Source organism: Leopardus geoffroyi, chromosome B1 (assembly GCF_018350155.1).
Source record: "Leopardus geoffroyi isolate Oge1 chromosome B1, O.geoffroyi_Oge1_pat1.0, whole genome shotgun sequence".
Taxonomy (NCBI): domain Eukaryota; kingdom Metazoa; phylum Chordata; class Mammalia; order Carnivora; family Felidae; genus Leopardus; species Leopardus geoffroyi.
The window spans coordinates 199542896-199559029 of NC_059327.1; the positions used below are offsets into that span (position 1 = coordinate 199542896).

The window sequence follows — 16134 nt, forward strand, 5'->3', positions numbered from 1 at the left end:
TTCTCAGCCATAGAATTCGGGAGAAGGGCCCCTCCCCCCACCACAGCCACCAAGATGCGCACAATCCAAGGAAAGAGTCAAGAACCGGGTCATGTGACTCTTGGAGCCTTAATCCAAGGCAAGGACATTAAAAGGGTCAAGAGAGTAGAAATCGGAAGATGTCTTTGGAGACAGATGTTGGTCCCCAGGGCTGGAGATCGGGGAACGCGGCCTACAAACGCCAACCGGGTGAAAGGACACCCAAAGCATCACCCGAGGGCCTGCCGTGTGCCCCTGCCGCCGGGACACAGAGCTCTGGCACCTTCTCTCGCCGGAAGAAGCTGCAGGGACCTGTGGCAACCGAGCAGAGGACGGTCAGCTCTGGGTCTGGCCAGGCGCCCGCAGCGGGCGGAGACGCAGTATGCACGACTCTGTCCCTTACCTTCCTTCTCTGCGCCTCAGCTCTGGTGGAGTCAGGAATGGTAGCCAGCACGGCGAGGAGTCGGGGGGCAGGAAGCGAAAGCGATTATGAACCCCACCTTCCCGGGACAGGCGCCCCGTCTGGAGCCCGCCCAGCCTGGGGAACGGGAAACCCCAAGTTTCAAGTGAGCTCTGAATTTTGGTTATTACCTGGGACTAGGCCTTCGTGACTTGAGACCGTCGTTGTGACTTACAGGGGTGGTGGAACTTTCTACTATGGAGGAGGGCGCGGGAAAGTCCTGGAGGGGCGATGGGGGTTTTCACGGGCAGGAGATGAAGGGCAGGTAGGAGGGGAGGGTAAGATGCAGGACCGCCGGGGCCTTGCTGGTGGAGCCCACGAGTCGGACCTCCACGTTCGGCGCTCTGGTGACATGATTTTGCACCAAGAGGTGTCATTCTTGAATTAGTGTGCATGCCGCTCGTTACACCCTCTGCTCCGGGTGGTGGTGGTGGGGGCAGGATCGTGTCTGCTTTGCTCACCGTTTTGTCCTCCGCGGCTGGCACATAGCCGATCCTCAATGACGTGTGCTGAGAAAATGGAGGAGAACGTGTCGGGGCGCCTGGGTGGCGTGGTCGGTTAAACCGTCTTGACTCTGGATTTCGGCTCGGGGCACAGCCTCCTGGTTCGCGAGTTCAAGCCCCGAGTTGGGCTCTGCACTGACCGTGTGGAAGCTGCTTGGGATGCTCTCCCTCTCTCTGCCCCTCCCCCGCTCGCGCGTTTTCTCTCTCCCTCTCAAAATAAATAAACGTTAAAAAAAAAAAATAGAGAACGTGATTCAAACGTGAGGATGTTGAAAAATAAGCCTCGTAACCCACAGAGATGAGAATGGGCAGGCCGGTGTTTAGGACCATATGTCAGCTGGCCTAGTTAACTGCCTTTTGTGACAAAAGTCGACAATAAGTCTTCTCGGGGATGTCTGTCTCCTCCGTTGCCTCCTACAGGAAGCCTTCCTGGATCTCCCTAGACCCCACCTCCCCACCGCCCTGATTTCCCTTTGGCTCTGGCGCACCGCATAGCTGCTCAGACAGGCTGCTGCTTTCCACACCGAAGCCCCGGGGTCGGTGTGTCTTCATCTCATTATTTTGTTTGCCACAAAGCCCATGCTGTGCCCGGCACACGGCCGGCCATCGGCGAGTGCAGTGCTCGGGGAAGGGGCCTGCTTTTCTTCCTTTCCAGTACGTTCCTCCCTTCCTCTTTCCAGGCTTCGTCCATTTCCCTCCTCCTCCTCCGCCCGCTCTGCTAGCGTCGTTTCAAAACATTTCTCTTTTCTGCCTTCAAAGCGTAACACGCCCTCCCGAGAAAATCTGGCACATTTGAAGAACCGCACGTAAACTACAACGCTGTGATTCCACGACCTGGATGCTTCCTTTACGCAAAGTTCCTTGCACTTCCTTCCCTCTGCACGCCTATTTTCTTTGGATAATTCTCACGACTCTGTGCGTGCAATTTTGTGTCTCGTTATCTTTTCTGTTCTTCCTATTGTGTCGAGAGTGTTCGCCCATCATCTAAGTTGCTTTGTAAACACCGATATCGCTGACACGGCGTATTCCATTATCGGTGGTGTCATTTATTTTCCCCTCCTTATTCCTGCCTTTATAAGCCTCCTCATTGGTATGGTGCTCTCTACCCGCCCCCCCCCCCCCACTCCCCTCTGCTTTTGCCTCAAGGGAGCCTCCTGTTCATAAGCCTGCAAGTTGGTCAGGGCACGTTGTTCTTAGAGAATCGTAGAATTTTACAATTTTACGTATGCATTTTCTTTCATCCTGAGGGCCTCAAAGCCCTTGAAAGCAGAGGATGGCTCCTGAGAAAGTCACTTTGCCCTGGAACCAAGTTCTTAGTTCTTATGAATCCCTGGTGAGCCGGGAGGTATAAAGTATAATCAGCCCCATTTACAGATGGAAACACTGAGGTGCAGAGAGGCTGTTTTCTCCTTCCAGGGTGAAGATGCCCTCTGATCTTTGAGAGCAGTAGCGGGGCGGGGGGGGGGGCACCTGGGTGGCTCAGTCGGGTAAGCGACCGACTCTTGGTTTCGGCTCAGGTCATGATCTCACGGTTCATGAGTTTGAGCCCCACCTCAGGCTCTGCACTGATAGTGTGGGGTCTGCGTGGGATTCTCTCTCTCCCTCTCTCTCTCTCTGCCCCTCCCCTGCTTGCGTATGCTCTCTCTCTCTCAAAATAAATAAATTTAAAAAAAGAGGAAGTTTGAAAGTTGTAGGAACCGACTCTTTTCTTTCCATTGGCTGATGTCCTAGTCTCTCAAACCTTCATTAGGGGTAAGTGTCTATTAGTCTTTGGCTAAACAAAGACTAAACAAGGTGTCTCAAAACATTACATTCTTTTTTAGAACTATATATATATTTTAATGTTTATTTATTTTTGAGAGAGAGAGAGAGTGTGTGAGCAGGGGAGGGACAGAGAGAGAGGGAGACACAGAATCCGAAGCAGGCTCCGGGCTCTGAGCCGTCAGCACAGAGCCCGACGTGGGGCTCGAACTCCTGACCTGAAAACACTACATTCTTTATGAAGGACGTTCCAGGGGGACAGGCTGGAGAACGTGGCGTAGACGTGCAGCTCCCTTCAAAAGCCTGATTTGCACATTTCTACTTGCTGCGTGTCTGTGTCTCACCCCCTGGCCTTTGCCACATTATGTCCTCTGCCTGGAATGTCCCAGTCCGCTCTTCCTCGGGCCAAATCCTGACTCGGGTGCTGAGACACATCTTCAGAGTCACTTCCTGCGGGAAGCCTCTCTGTGTCCCCAGGTTGGAGTCCAGGGCTCCTTCCCCGTGCTTGTCTCTGATCACACCACACGCTGACAAGCGTGTGTGCTCACGCGGCGACCCCTGCCTGCTGCGTCCTTCCCACTGTGCTGCAGTTGACAAACACAGCGCCCGGGACAGAGCAGCACGCGCGTGTGGCAGCCTGAATGACCCTCCTCAGTCACAACTGTCTGCCATGCGGATTTAGGGGCCGTAAAATGGACAAAAGGGCCAGAAGGAGGCAGAAGTTTTAGCAGAGGAGAAGGCAAGACGAAGTCAAACTGAGACAGCGGTAACTACGTAGAGGCATCCAGCTGATTCGAACTTCTGGCCCACGTGGCGGTTAGCGGTCTTCTTGCAAAGGATACTTGCTTGAGCTTTATCCATCCGTGTCATATGTATGGGCCAGTGAGGTGGTCCCCAGTCTGTCCTCTGGCCGCGCCCAGGCTCATCTCCTCTGGGGACTCTGAGCCGGGTGACTCCATCAGGACACCGTGACCGTGTGGGGCCGTGTGGGGGCAATAGCCAGCCTGCAGACCCGGCCCCTGGTGACCCTCACCTCCCGGTGTGCGTGTTCTGCATAAGCCCCTCCTCTTGAGTGGGGGCTGGACCTAGGGACTCACTGCTAACATTAGAATCTGGTAAAGATGATGTGATGTCACTTCTTTTTTAAAAATGTTTATTTATTTTTGAGAGAGAGAGAGAGAGAGTGGGGAGGGGCAGAGAGAGAGAGGGAGACAGAGGATCCGAAGCGAGCTCTGTGCTGACAGCCGAGAGTCCTATGCGGGGCTCCAGCTCATGAACCACGAGATCATGACCTGAGCCAAAGTCAGACACTCAACAGACTGGCCGCCGAGGCACCCCGTTATTTATTTATTTTTTAAAGTAATCTCTATACCCAATGTGGGGCTTGAACTCAGGACCCTGAGATCTAGAGTCACATGTTCTATGGAGTGAGGCAGCCAGGCACCTCCCGGTGTCACTCCCATCACTAGGCTTTAAAAGACTGATTTTCATCTTGCTAGCGGGTTCTTTCTATTGACTTCCTGGCTTGCACCCTTCAGTGAAGTCAGCTGGCCTGGGGGAGAGGGGCCCACCCGGCAGGAAACAGAGGGTGGCTTCTGGCCAACCACCAGCGAGGAATTGAGGCGTCAGTCAACAGCCTACGAGGAACCGAATGCGGCCAACACTCGCTGAGTGAGCAGACCCTTCCCCGGTGGAGCCTTCGGATGAGACCGCAGCCCCTGGGCTGGTCCCTTGATGGCATCCAGCCAGAGACCATGAAGCAGAGCACGCAGCTAAGCTATGCCTGGATTCCTGACCCACAGAAACCATGAAATAATAAAGGCTGTTTCAAGCTACTCAGTTTGGGGTAATTTGCTTTGTAGCAATAGATAACTAAGATAATACCCGTTCTGTGTCGTTGCCTTTGGTACTTTCTGTAAGCACCTCTCATTCATTAGTGCCCCTTCTCATGATCTTCCCCACCCCGCTACTTCCCAGGGGATGGATGGATAAAAACTACAAGACTCCCTTGCTTCTAGGGTTCTGGATTTAATTCAGGTTCTGCCAACAAGACAAACTTGTGCAAGATTTGGAAAGCAGAAGTTTTTTCTGTGGCGGTGGTAGCTGATGGGCAGACTCTGGCAGACATGAGCTTCTCCAGTGACCACGCTCTGTGTCCCATTCCCCGCCTCTCAGTTTGTGAGTATGGGCTGTGGGGGTTCATCAGCAGGGATGTCCTGCTGTTTCTTGAGTTCAGAATCAAAACAGGGGTGAGGTGACCTTGAAGCCGAAAGGGCAGCGAACGGCCCATGACACCTGCAGCTCATCCAACAAATAGGTGTAAGCACCTATTTCGTCATACTGAATACCTTCCTACAAAAAGACTTACACACGTTTCTGCTTCCTGCACTGAACTCTGCTCATAGAGTCATTCACTCTTCAAGGCCCTGGGGTCACAGGTGAACCTGCCATAATTCCAGATCTCAACATGCCCAGACTCTAGTGATGGAGACAGAAGTTAGAAAGTACTTCCACTAGAAGGTACCTGTTTCTTAGCCCCCAACTCAGAGGTGGATTTACTACGATATTAACAAGGATGGGCTTTGGCATCCTTCATTTGCATGGGTCCCTTCCAAGGTGCCAAGAGAGAGCTTGAAATTTTTTTTTTCATAATTTTGTGAGGTTTGTTTCTTAATAAGCACCCCCCTCCAGAAATTGTATAAGCTCCTGGCCCCTCGAAACCTGAGTCAGGTCCTGGATCTGGGGAATCCCACGCCCTTGATGGCTTACCCCACCAACCTTGTGGTGGAAATCTCTTAGCTCAGCCAAGACTGAGCTCCATAGCTCTACCCCTCCCTGGACATCGCTTCCAGGTCATCTTCTGGCACCTTAAACTCAACCTTCCCTTCACCCCGTGAGTTATCTTTGGCTGAGTGACATCACCATCCACCCACTGGCCCAATCCAGGCACATGGGGTCATCACTGACTCTTCCTTCTTGGTCCTGCCTTCTTCGTAGGGCTGATGTGCCGTCGACATTTCTGAAAGTAAGAAAGATAAATGAAAAGGAGGCACACTGGCAATTCTGTCACCAGAAGGGCTGCCTCAAAGGGAAGGAGCTGCCTTCACCTGGGGCCCAGAGAACAGCATTCCCCTGAATAACTCCAGGCAGAGAACATGATGTGGGGAGTCTGGAAAATGATGCCAAGGTCTAATCCCCACAACAATGCAAGGATGGAATTGGGAATACGTACCTCCAGGAGAGTATCCAGATAATTAAAAGGAGGTGGAGTGACAGGAGGAGCTGAGAAATGACTTAGAATTAAGGACAGGGGTGACCTGGGACTCCCCTGTGCCACCTTTGCTCACAGGGTTGTGTCTAAGTGTGGGTTTCCCCAAAGCAGATCCCGAGATGAGGACTTGATTCCAGTAATTACTGTGATCCTAGGGGAGGGAACTGAAACAGGAGGAGAAAGGGAGACAATGCAGGAGTGACTTGCGGGGAAACCAGGACTCACTCCCCCAGCGCCTCTGAGAGAGGGTGTAGAACGCACCCCTGACCTGGCCCACAGGGGGCGGGGCGCCGGGTTTGACCCTCCTTGGTTGAGGTGGTTCCTAGAGTGTCAGTTTCCATTGCTCCTGACTCGCCCCACTAGCCAAGCCGGTGGAGCCCCTGCAGCCAGAGAGATGGACATCCTTTGAGGTGTTTTGAGGACATCTGCAGTGGCCTCTCGGGGTGCCATGTGCTTTGGTGGGGCACTGATGTCATTTGAGCCAGGTGTCTCAAAGGCTAGACTCCTTCCCTTTGGTGCAAGCAGCCTGTGCTAACCTACCTACTCGCCCTGTCCAGTGGACAGTAAGGGGCACAGAGTGGCCGTCCGCAGAAACAGTGGGGACTGGGGAAAGAGCCCACTGGCTCTGAGTCCAAAAGACCAGGGTGGCGGGTGGATTCTGCCGCCTCACCGATTTCCCTGCAGCCAGGCCCTGACCTTGGCCTGGGGGCTCCCCCCAGTTCCCAGCTCCTGTTTGCACTACTAACTTTTCCTCGTCCAAAGCAGCTCTTTCAGGGTGCAACGTCTGTTCCGTGCAGGTTGCAGGAGTCACGGTGGCCCCCAAAGACACGTCAGCGTCTTCGAAGTGCCCTGGCTGGCAGAGCTCCTTGCTATTGTGGGGACGTGTGGTTCTCAGCTCCTGGAATGACAAGCTTGCAGGAGGCCCTGGTGGCCTTGGCAGCCGAGCCAATGTTTAGACAGTTTCTTCTGCTGTTTGAATAAGAGCCTTAGGGGCATGGCATCTCTGCCTCGCCTCCTCTCCTGTGGCCCCACCTCCTTCTCTGTGGCCCTGCCCCCTCCCTGTGGCCCCGCCTACTCCATGTGCCCCTGCCTCTTCCCCTGTGGCCCCGCCTCCTCCTCTATGGCCCCGCCTCCTCCTCTCCTGTGGCCGGGCAGCCCGGCAGCCCAGCGTCCTGAGCTGCTTGTAAAGTTCCTCTCAGCGCTCGCAGAAACTTCACAGGTGAGGGATCTTCCAGTGGGCTTCAAGGCTCCCTGCCCCCTCCTTTTTATGAAGGCAGGTCCTTTTTAAATTGCCTTTCTTTGACACTTAGGTGTCAAGGCATCTGAGCCCCCAGGATGACTTTGAAAAACCCTGGCTTTGGAATTTGTTCTCTCTCCCCAGCAACCATAACCCTAAAAGGCAGAGTGAGCCTTACCTGTAATGTAGGAGGCTCAGAGAAACTCAGTTGACTTTCCTTATATTGCACAGCCAGTTAGTGGCAGAATTAGGGGTGGAATCCAAGCTTGCTGACCTCAAGTCCTCCAGTACCTGGAGGTGGGTGATTTAGTGTCCAGGTGAGGGCAGGACTCATCTGGACCTGCTCTCCCAGCTTTGTGAGGATTCATGAGAAACTGAGTAGAAAACGCTGTGAAATCTCTCATAGAGGTGCAGCTGACAGTGAGAAGGGGCTTTATCTGTCTGGAATCTGGGAGCTCTCGGGAGCCCGTGTGAGAAAGAGGGTAGGTGAATAAGCCTGGAGTCAAGTTCCAAGCTGGGTTCTTGAGTTTCAAGGTGTGTGGCATTAGGTGAGCCGCTCCCTCCTTTTGTGCCTTGGTTTCCCCATCTGTAAAAGAGTTAACTCACTGAGTTGAGTTAGTGCTAAGCACAATGTCTGGGACACTGTAAGTCCTAGTAAATGTTAGCTGTGGCTATTACTGACATGATCATTGTTGTTATCTTCACGAAGTCTCATTTAAATATGACAGCGGGTAAAGGCTCAATAACTGATAGGGATGATGATTACTGTTGCCTTAGCAGTACTGAACTTGAACCAGGTGGGGTGGCTGCTCCAGAGGAGTGGGGAGAGTATGGCCTTTGGAGGAGATGAAGGATTCCCCGTGAAGGTTAAATGAGGCAGCACCACCATGGCATGGGCCAGGGACCTTGGGTGATATGATCCTCATTCTCTGCTGCAAGTTAAGTCACAACCCAAGTGATAAATGACACCAGGAAACTCAAAGGAAGGAAGGGCAGGGTGAAAGTTATTAATTAATAGTGTGGTCTTGAGCAAGTCACTTCAGGTCTTTGCTCACTTGAAGAGGAAGAAGTACATTGAACTGACCAGCCCTTCTTGGTTCTGAAATTCTGTCCATCCACACTTTCATCCAGTCTTCCATTCTTCTATCCATCGTCTATCCATGTATCCACCCATGCTTCACCCATCCACCCAACCCCATCTGTCTATCCTTGTGTCCATGCTTCCCATCCACCCATCTCTCCATCCATCCATCCGTCTACCCATCATCTGTCCATCCACCATCCATCCATCCATCTATCCATCATCCATCCATCTACCCACCCATGCATGTGTGCATCCGTTAATCCATCCATCCATTTATTGATCCGTCATTCATCCATCCTTCCATCCATTCACCCACCCATCATCCATCCATCTACCCATTTATCTACTCATCCACCCATCATCCACCCATCCATCCATCTACCCATCTATCGACCCATCCACCCATCATCCATCCATCCATTCTTGTGTTCATGTTTCCTATCCATCCATCTCTCCATCCATCCATCCATCAATCGTCATCCATTCATCCACCCATCCACCCATCCATCTACACAGCCACCCATCATCCATCCATCCATCCATCATCCATCCATCTACACATCCATCTACCCAGCCATCCGTCCATCCAGCCAGCCACCCCTCCACCCATCCTTCCATCCATGCACCATCCATCCATCCACCCATCCATCTACCCAGCCACCCATCGTCCATCCATCTACACATCCATCCATCCAGCCACGCCTCCACCCATCCATCCATCCATCCATCCATGCATCATCCATCCATCCATCCATCTACCCAGCCACCCCTCCACCCATCCATCCACCATTCATCCAGCAACCTATGTTGTCCAGGCCCTGGGCTGGGCATTATTAAACAGATTAAGGGGCCTACAGCCAGATCCTTACTATTGAGGAATTTGCAGTTGGGTCCAACCAACCACAGTTGGTGAGTGGGCAAGGCTTCCAATCCCAGAGTCACTAGGCCTCTTTGCACCTTGACCTTGTGTCCCGTCTTGCCTTTGTGGGCTGTCAGACTGCGAGGGCTGTGGGTTCACGCCATTCTTCTGCACCACTTTGTGTCATGTCCTGGGGTCCCCTCTCCACACGCATTTCCACTTCTAATCCTTATTCGGTTTTGTGAGGCAGGGCTTCCTATACTTGTTAATCAGGCAGAGGACTGAAACTCAGAGGGATGAAGAGTTAGCCCAGAGCCTCCTCTGTGGTATGTGTCCCAATGCTCATAGAGCTGGCCTCCGCCCTCCTGGCCCCACACTGAGATCCCCACACTGGGTTCAGATCCTGGCTCTGTATCCTGCCAAAGTATATCCCTCCCATCTCTGTTTCCTCATCTGTGAAATGGGATAATAATAGTCCCTATCTTGTAAGATTGTTTGAGTGTTATCTGATGTAAAGCAGGAGAGTGGCCCATAGTAAGCACTCGACTGTCAGTCATCATGATTATCGTACCTATCATATACTACCTGTCAAGGCCAGACAGGCCACAGGTACATTTTTCAGGAGAGGACTAACTGCTCAGTATTGGATGGAAGGAAGGAAGGAAGGAGGAAGACTGCCCCTCAAGGCCAAGTCAAGGCCAGTGTGTTAAGAGCTGGTCCACAAATGTGCGATCTGGGGCTCCATGTCTGGCCACGTGAAGTGGGCACTGGGGCCACAGTTAATTTCTTTGAGCACTGAGTGGCAGGCCTCAAGCCTCATTAACCCCACGAGTCCATGAGCCGGTGGGATTTGTGTAATCTTGTTTTCCCTTCTGCTGGCTTCCCGGGTTGCCATTGTGCTCACACTGAAGGCTCAGTAACTCCCTCAAATTCCCGGGGTGGGGGGGCCGCCAATGGCTAAGACCTGTCTGCCCCAGTGAGAGACCCTCAAGTCACCTTAGCGCTCAGGCCCGGCCCGCCCCTCCTCACCCCTCTCTGCCTCCTCCGGCCTCCCCAACCGGGCCTGGTGAAATGGAGCAAGGCCCCCCCACCCCGCTCCCCACAGTTGCCACCACACTTTTGAGTGTGTGACACACTCCAGGCCACACAGAGCTGAGCCGGAAAGGGAGCTCATGTTCCATGAGTGTCCCCGTGTGCCTGCAACTTTACTCCCACCCTGGGTCTGTCGTCTGGCTACCACGTGGGGATGCCCTTCGGGGTGACTCCAGCGACGTCAGGGGTTCTACGCGAGCCCCAGGGGATGGAGGGGCAAGAGGTCACAGAGGGGCCCTGGGTTTGGGGTCGTGGCCCCCACTCCGTGGTTCAGGAGACCCTGTGCAGTTTTCTTGCCTGTGCTTTCTGGTCTGTAAGCACCACAACCTCCCCCCCCCCCCCCCCCCCCCCCCAGTAAGCAGGAGGAAATGAGGGCATAGCACACAGGAGAAGCTCCCAGAGTGTTGGCCCCCCTCTTCCTCATGTATTCATCCATTCATCTGGTGGTTTGGAACCTGAGCTGTGACAGGACAGGTGTGGGGGACACCTCCTGAAGGCTATGACTTAGTAGGAATGACAGAGGCTAAACCACATTAACAGCCGAGTAGCAGCCGGCGTGATAGGCACCATGAGGGGCTGAGACAGCAAACTTGGGGGGCTCACCTCAGGAAGGTCAGTTGTAAGCAGAGACCGACCCTCAGGTGGAGGGGAGCACTCCAGCAGAGAGCCCGACTGAGCCAGCCGGGCAGGCCCGTGACAGGCGACAGGGAGCAGGGGTTGGGGGAGAGCAGGGCGGGTGGCAGGGCCTTTGTGCTGCGTGACAAGCCCGAGGGAGCGTTCCCGGGATAGAGCTCTGTTTACAAATCACATTTCCCCAATAAAATCCACCACCGTTTGTCAGGGCCTTCAGACGTGGGCGTTTGCAAATTGTCCCCTCCATTTCTCCGCAGTCTGTGTTGTGAAAGCCACACGCCTTGTGCCACAAGCACAGATGCATTGTGGTCCGGGTGGGCTCGGGCCGGGCGTCAGAGCCCCAGAGTCAGGGCACAGCAGAGGGTGAGCCGGTGACGATCCCCCTCTTCGCAGCATCTGTGAGTCCCCCGGGGCGTCCCAACGATCCACATTTCGCAGACAGACTTTGCCCTCCGTGGGTCCCTGGTGCTCCCTGGTGCTGCTCTCCCTGAGTCGTCTCGGTGCCACCGCCTGGTTGTGACTGTGGATGAGGGAGATGAGGTGGAAGGCTGGCCGGTCGGCTGAGGGCTGCCCAGCCAGTCAGAGGTCGAGCCAAGATTTGAACCCAGAACTTAGACACGGAGCTTCCAGCAGGCCTTCTGCGCTAGGTCAGTAAATGGCGTGTCATTATCAGGGTGGTAATTTTGCGCGTCTCCCCGTGATGCTGGGCTTTGGGTTCTGGGGGTTTCCGGGGTCACTGGGGACGCCAAGAGCTGTGTTTGGGTTCATGTCACACAGAGGGACATGGTCAGAAGAGTGCCCACTAGATAAAGCGAACCAGCCGTTTGGTCTCTCGAGCTCAACCAGCAACTCCTCAAACATAGGATTTGAGAGCTGGAATGGACATGGGGTCCCTTCAGTCTCAGCTTCTGCTTCTTTGTCAGAGAATCGGCGGGGGCGGAGGTTACGGGGTGAGGTTGGGCTGGGGTCCAGGGTTTCTTTGTCCCATCGGGGGGGCTTCCCACCTCAACTCAACCACATTAGCGTTGATGCTAAAGAGGCAGCCACTTCCCACGTCATGCCCTTCCTGGGTGAGATATCTGTGTGCATAATCCAGCCATGAGACACCTCATTAAATGACCTTTCGTCCCTGGGACTGTTCTTTAAGGAACACTTGATTTTAGCTTTTCAGCTCCAAATCCCCCATGTGTCAAGAGAGATTTCACACCGAAACTTGAAACTAGGGCCAGATCGGCAGGTAACCAAGTAGGTGGTCGGGGGAGGTATCTTGAAGCCTGCGTCCAATGGGGGCCCACTGCTTATATGAAGTTGGGCGAGACAGTAAGATCCCTGGACCTCTGTCTGCTAGTCTAGGAAATACAGATAAAAACAGTTCACTTCCGGGGCGCCTGGGTGGCTCAGTCGGTTGGCTCAGGTCATGATCTCACGGTTTGTGAGTTCGAGCCCTGCGTCGGGCTCTGTGCTGATGGCTCAGAGCCTGGAGCCTGCTTCGGATTCTGTGTCTCCCTCTCTCTCTGCCCTTCCCCCACTCATGCTCTGCCTCTCAGTCTCTGAAAAATAAATAAACGTTAAAAAAAATTAAAAAAAACAAAAACAGTTCACTTCTCCTTGACCTCACCAGGCGACGTAGCTGTGTCAATTAAATCGATACACGCAGACAGCAGGTGGGGAACAATAATCATGGTTTTCACGTGAGGAGTGATTTTTCTAAACATTAATATGATCGAGTTACTCCTATTAAAATTCTGTAGTGTTTTTGTCCTATTGTATTCGTTCATTCATTCGTTCAACACATATTGAGCAACTAGTATGTGCCAGGCACAGTTTCAGGTGCCAGGAACACAGCGAGAACAAAACACACAACACTCCTGACTTGTGCTTACAGTATAGCAGGGAAGAGACACAACAAGCGGGTTGAAGAAGTTAAATGCGTAGCAGCTAGAGGGGGTGTTTGAGGAGAACGCGCTGCCTCTGGGCCTGCAGTGAGGGGTAGGTGGGGGTCTAAGAGGCAGTGAGGGCCTGGAGATGTCAAGCCTCCCCTTTCCACTCTGCTTGAAATGGAGTCACCCCAGGGGATTTTGAGCAAATGATGCTGTAGGGGGGCCTGGGTGGCTCCGTCGGTTGAACCCCCGGCTTTGGCTCAGGTCAGGATCTCATGTTTTGTGAGTTCGAGCTCCACATCGGGCTCTCTGCTGTCAGCACAGAGCCCGCTTGGGATCCTCTGTGTCCCCCTCTCTCTGCCCCTCCCCTGCTCGCGTGCTCTGTCTCTCTCTCAAAAATAAATAAACATAAAAAAAAAAAAAAAGCAGCTGTCTCAGGCAGGTGGGGGGCGGGGGAGGGGGATGCAGGCTGGGACCTGGTGGGGTCGAGAAGGCGGTGAGAAACAGCAGAATTCTGTGGTTCCGTTATTCGCACTCGGCTGTGTCTGCCGAGTGGCTCCCGTGGCTTTGTAATTGTGTAGTGTGAACTCATTTTCAGTGGATACACTTGGCAGCTGCATTTCCAAGGGGATTTTGTACGTGTTTCTTCCAGGTGCCCCCCGACACCCACCCCCCTCAACCCCGGTGACTAGCTTAATTTCTAAAACAACCAACAAAGAGTGGCTTTTGATCCCGGTTAGCCTGGCCTTTTTGGTCAATGCTCTTCGGCTTCAGGTTCTTCGGCACGTGGGGGGTGTCACCGCTAACACGGAGTACGAGTGCCCGCGGGTTACGGGCACGGGTTCTTAAAGGATGATGTGGCTGAGAGAGACCAGCTTGTCGGTCGACTCCTTTGGGTCCGTGGGAGGACTTTTCTTTCTTTAAAAAAAAAAATTTTTTTTTTTTATAGCCAGCAACTTTTTTTAATGTTACGTATACGATTCTCAAGGCACATCTGATGATATATTTTATGACACAGTAGGCGTCAAAGTATGTTTAACGTGTGATTTCTTCAGGATCCCTCCCCTTTCTGGATTCCAAATGGAGGAACTGAAAGTGTGATGCAAAGACCAGCGATCCGTAGTCTATCTTTGGCCAGCTTGTCCAAGCACTATTGTAAAATGTAATGTGAAAGAACTGGAAAGTAGGAACTTCTTCAGTTTGTGAAACACCATTCAGGACTGCTGCTTCTTGAGTGTTTTCTTCTTGTAAGGTATTAATCTTTTCTTCCCCTGGAGTGCGCCGTAGCTTAGAAATGTCATCGCCAGAAGCAGTCGTCGGCCCATTTATTGCCTTTTCTGAAGGACCACGCTCTTCAGTCACGTCTCTTGCCACTTCTTTCTTGTTTTTCCGCCAAAGTTTCCCTTGGGACGTTTCTTTGTCTGCTCTGAGACGCAGCTCTAGAAAAATAATCTGCAACTGTGACTAGCCCATTTTCCTTAACTGAATTGGTATCAGATTCAGTCGTCCCGTCCATCAGAAGAGCATCTTCATCAGTCCTTCGTCTACGAGACCGCCTACGACGGTTAGTACTGTGATGAGATTCACTGGCATCAGTGTGTGCAGTGCGATCAGATTCTGTATTATCAAGTAAGCTGGATGGATTGCCGTCTGGATCTTTGAGCACAGAACTGATGGAGAATTTGCCACCACGTGGTCCAGCACGACCTCGACCCCCTGAAACACTTCTCCCTCTTCCTCCTGGGCGTCTCCTCCCGTCAGGCTGATGTCGGCTCTCTCGATCATCTTCTCCTGCCAATGACCAATCACTCGGCCCGTCTTTATGCTCAGATTCTGTTTCAGGGGGCTAGACAGCTCAGAGTTTGTACCATAACCGGAGGTGTAATTAGGGCCCCGACGACCTCTGCCTCTTCCACTCTAAGACCTAGAACCAATCTGTCGTAGCTGTTCATCAGTCTGCAGGCATTCCATTCTTAGCTGTTCTGCTTCCTTTAGATAAGCAATCTGGTACTCTAAAAAACTCGCTCATTTCCTATGCTTTCTTTCGTGCCAACAAATACAAATGGAACCACACCATCTTCTCTAGGTGGTTGATTTTCATTGTCTCCTTCGATTCTCACCTGCACCACACCAGATTTGTCCATTATTTCCTGAATAGCTTTGCCATTTTTCCCAGTTACTTTTCCAACAAGATTCCTAGGAACCTGAATAAAATCCTCCACAAATTCCAAGAAACCTCTAGCCTTTTTTACAGCATCAGCACTCCTTCCATAGATTCTAAATGTGCCAGTGTCTTTGTCTAGCTCGATAGCTGTAACTCCAGGAACCTTCCTAGCTTGCTGTGTGTTCCTATTGCCAGGCCCATTCAATCTTCTCTCCCGACAAATTCCTCATGAAAAGCTGCCGCAAGTTGTTTTGGGCATTCTACATGCTTAGCGGCCTCTTCCTTTCCGGACATGAGCATCAACTTCGTACGAATACTTCGCAAATGCGTGTCACTTAAAATGTTTACCGTCTTTACATTTGCTTCACTGGCACACGGTATCACGAGCTGTGTGGTTTCTGGACGGTAAAAAATTCTGCATGCTCCTGTTGCTTTGTTAAAATCTTTATGTGCATTGTTCATTAGCACACGCCCCTCTCAAATCCTCAGGAGCATCCACTGTGCATTCAAAGAAGGTATTTTTTTTTTTGACAGTTTTATTTTGATTGACAGGCCGAAGTCGCCCAAATGGGACTATTTCATTGTACGTGGCCTCACAAGCAGCATATTCAATGACATAAAACTCTCCTTTCACAGTTCGAACTTTGGCCAACACCATCCACATGGTTCCTGGTCATTTGCGCTTGAATACCTCTGCTTCGTCTCCTTCACTAATTTCTTTGTTTATATCAGGCGGTGGTGGTGATCTAACTTCATTAAGTGGAACCTGGTGTTCTGGCTGCCAGTTGTTCTCAGAAACACCTGTGAGGGAGTCTTCCTGAACATCTTTGAGAAATCCCTTGTAGAAAGCCCGTTGGAGCCATGAACCTCCACCGTCAGTTCAGCCATGTTGGAACCACCAAAAAAAAATTTTTTTTTAACGTTTATTCAGTTTTAAGACAGAGCGTGAACGGGGGAGGGGCAGAGAGAGAGGGGGACACAGAATCCGAAGCAGAATCCAGGCTCTGGGCTGTCAGCACAGAGCCCGACGTGGGGCTCAAACTCACAAACCATGAGATCATGACCCGAGCCGAAGCTGGACCCTTAACCGACTGAGCCACCCAGGCGCCCCGTGGGAGGACTTTTCTAATAATCCATCGTTCGCTGAAGTTCAGTCCGTCGAGGGTCCCTGC

The 16134-nt window shown here is 52.3% G+C and overlaps 1 pseudogene; it reads right to left on the reverse strand.

Annotated features, from left to right (window-relative positions):
* Nucleotides 1-14014: 14014 nt before the first annotated feature.
* On the reverse strand, nucleotides 14015-15850 carry LOC123596189 (annotated as a pseudogene).
* Between the last annotated feature and the right edge of the window lie 284 nt (nucleotides 15851-16134).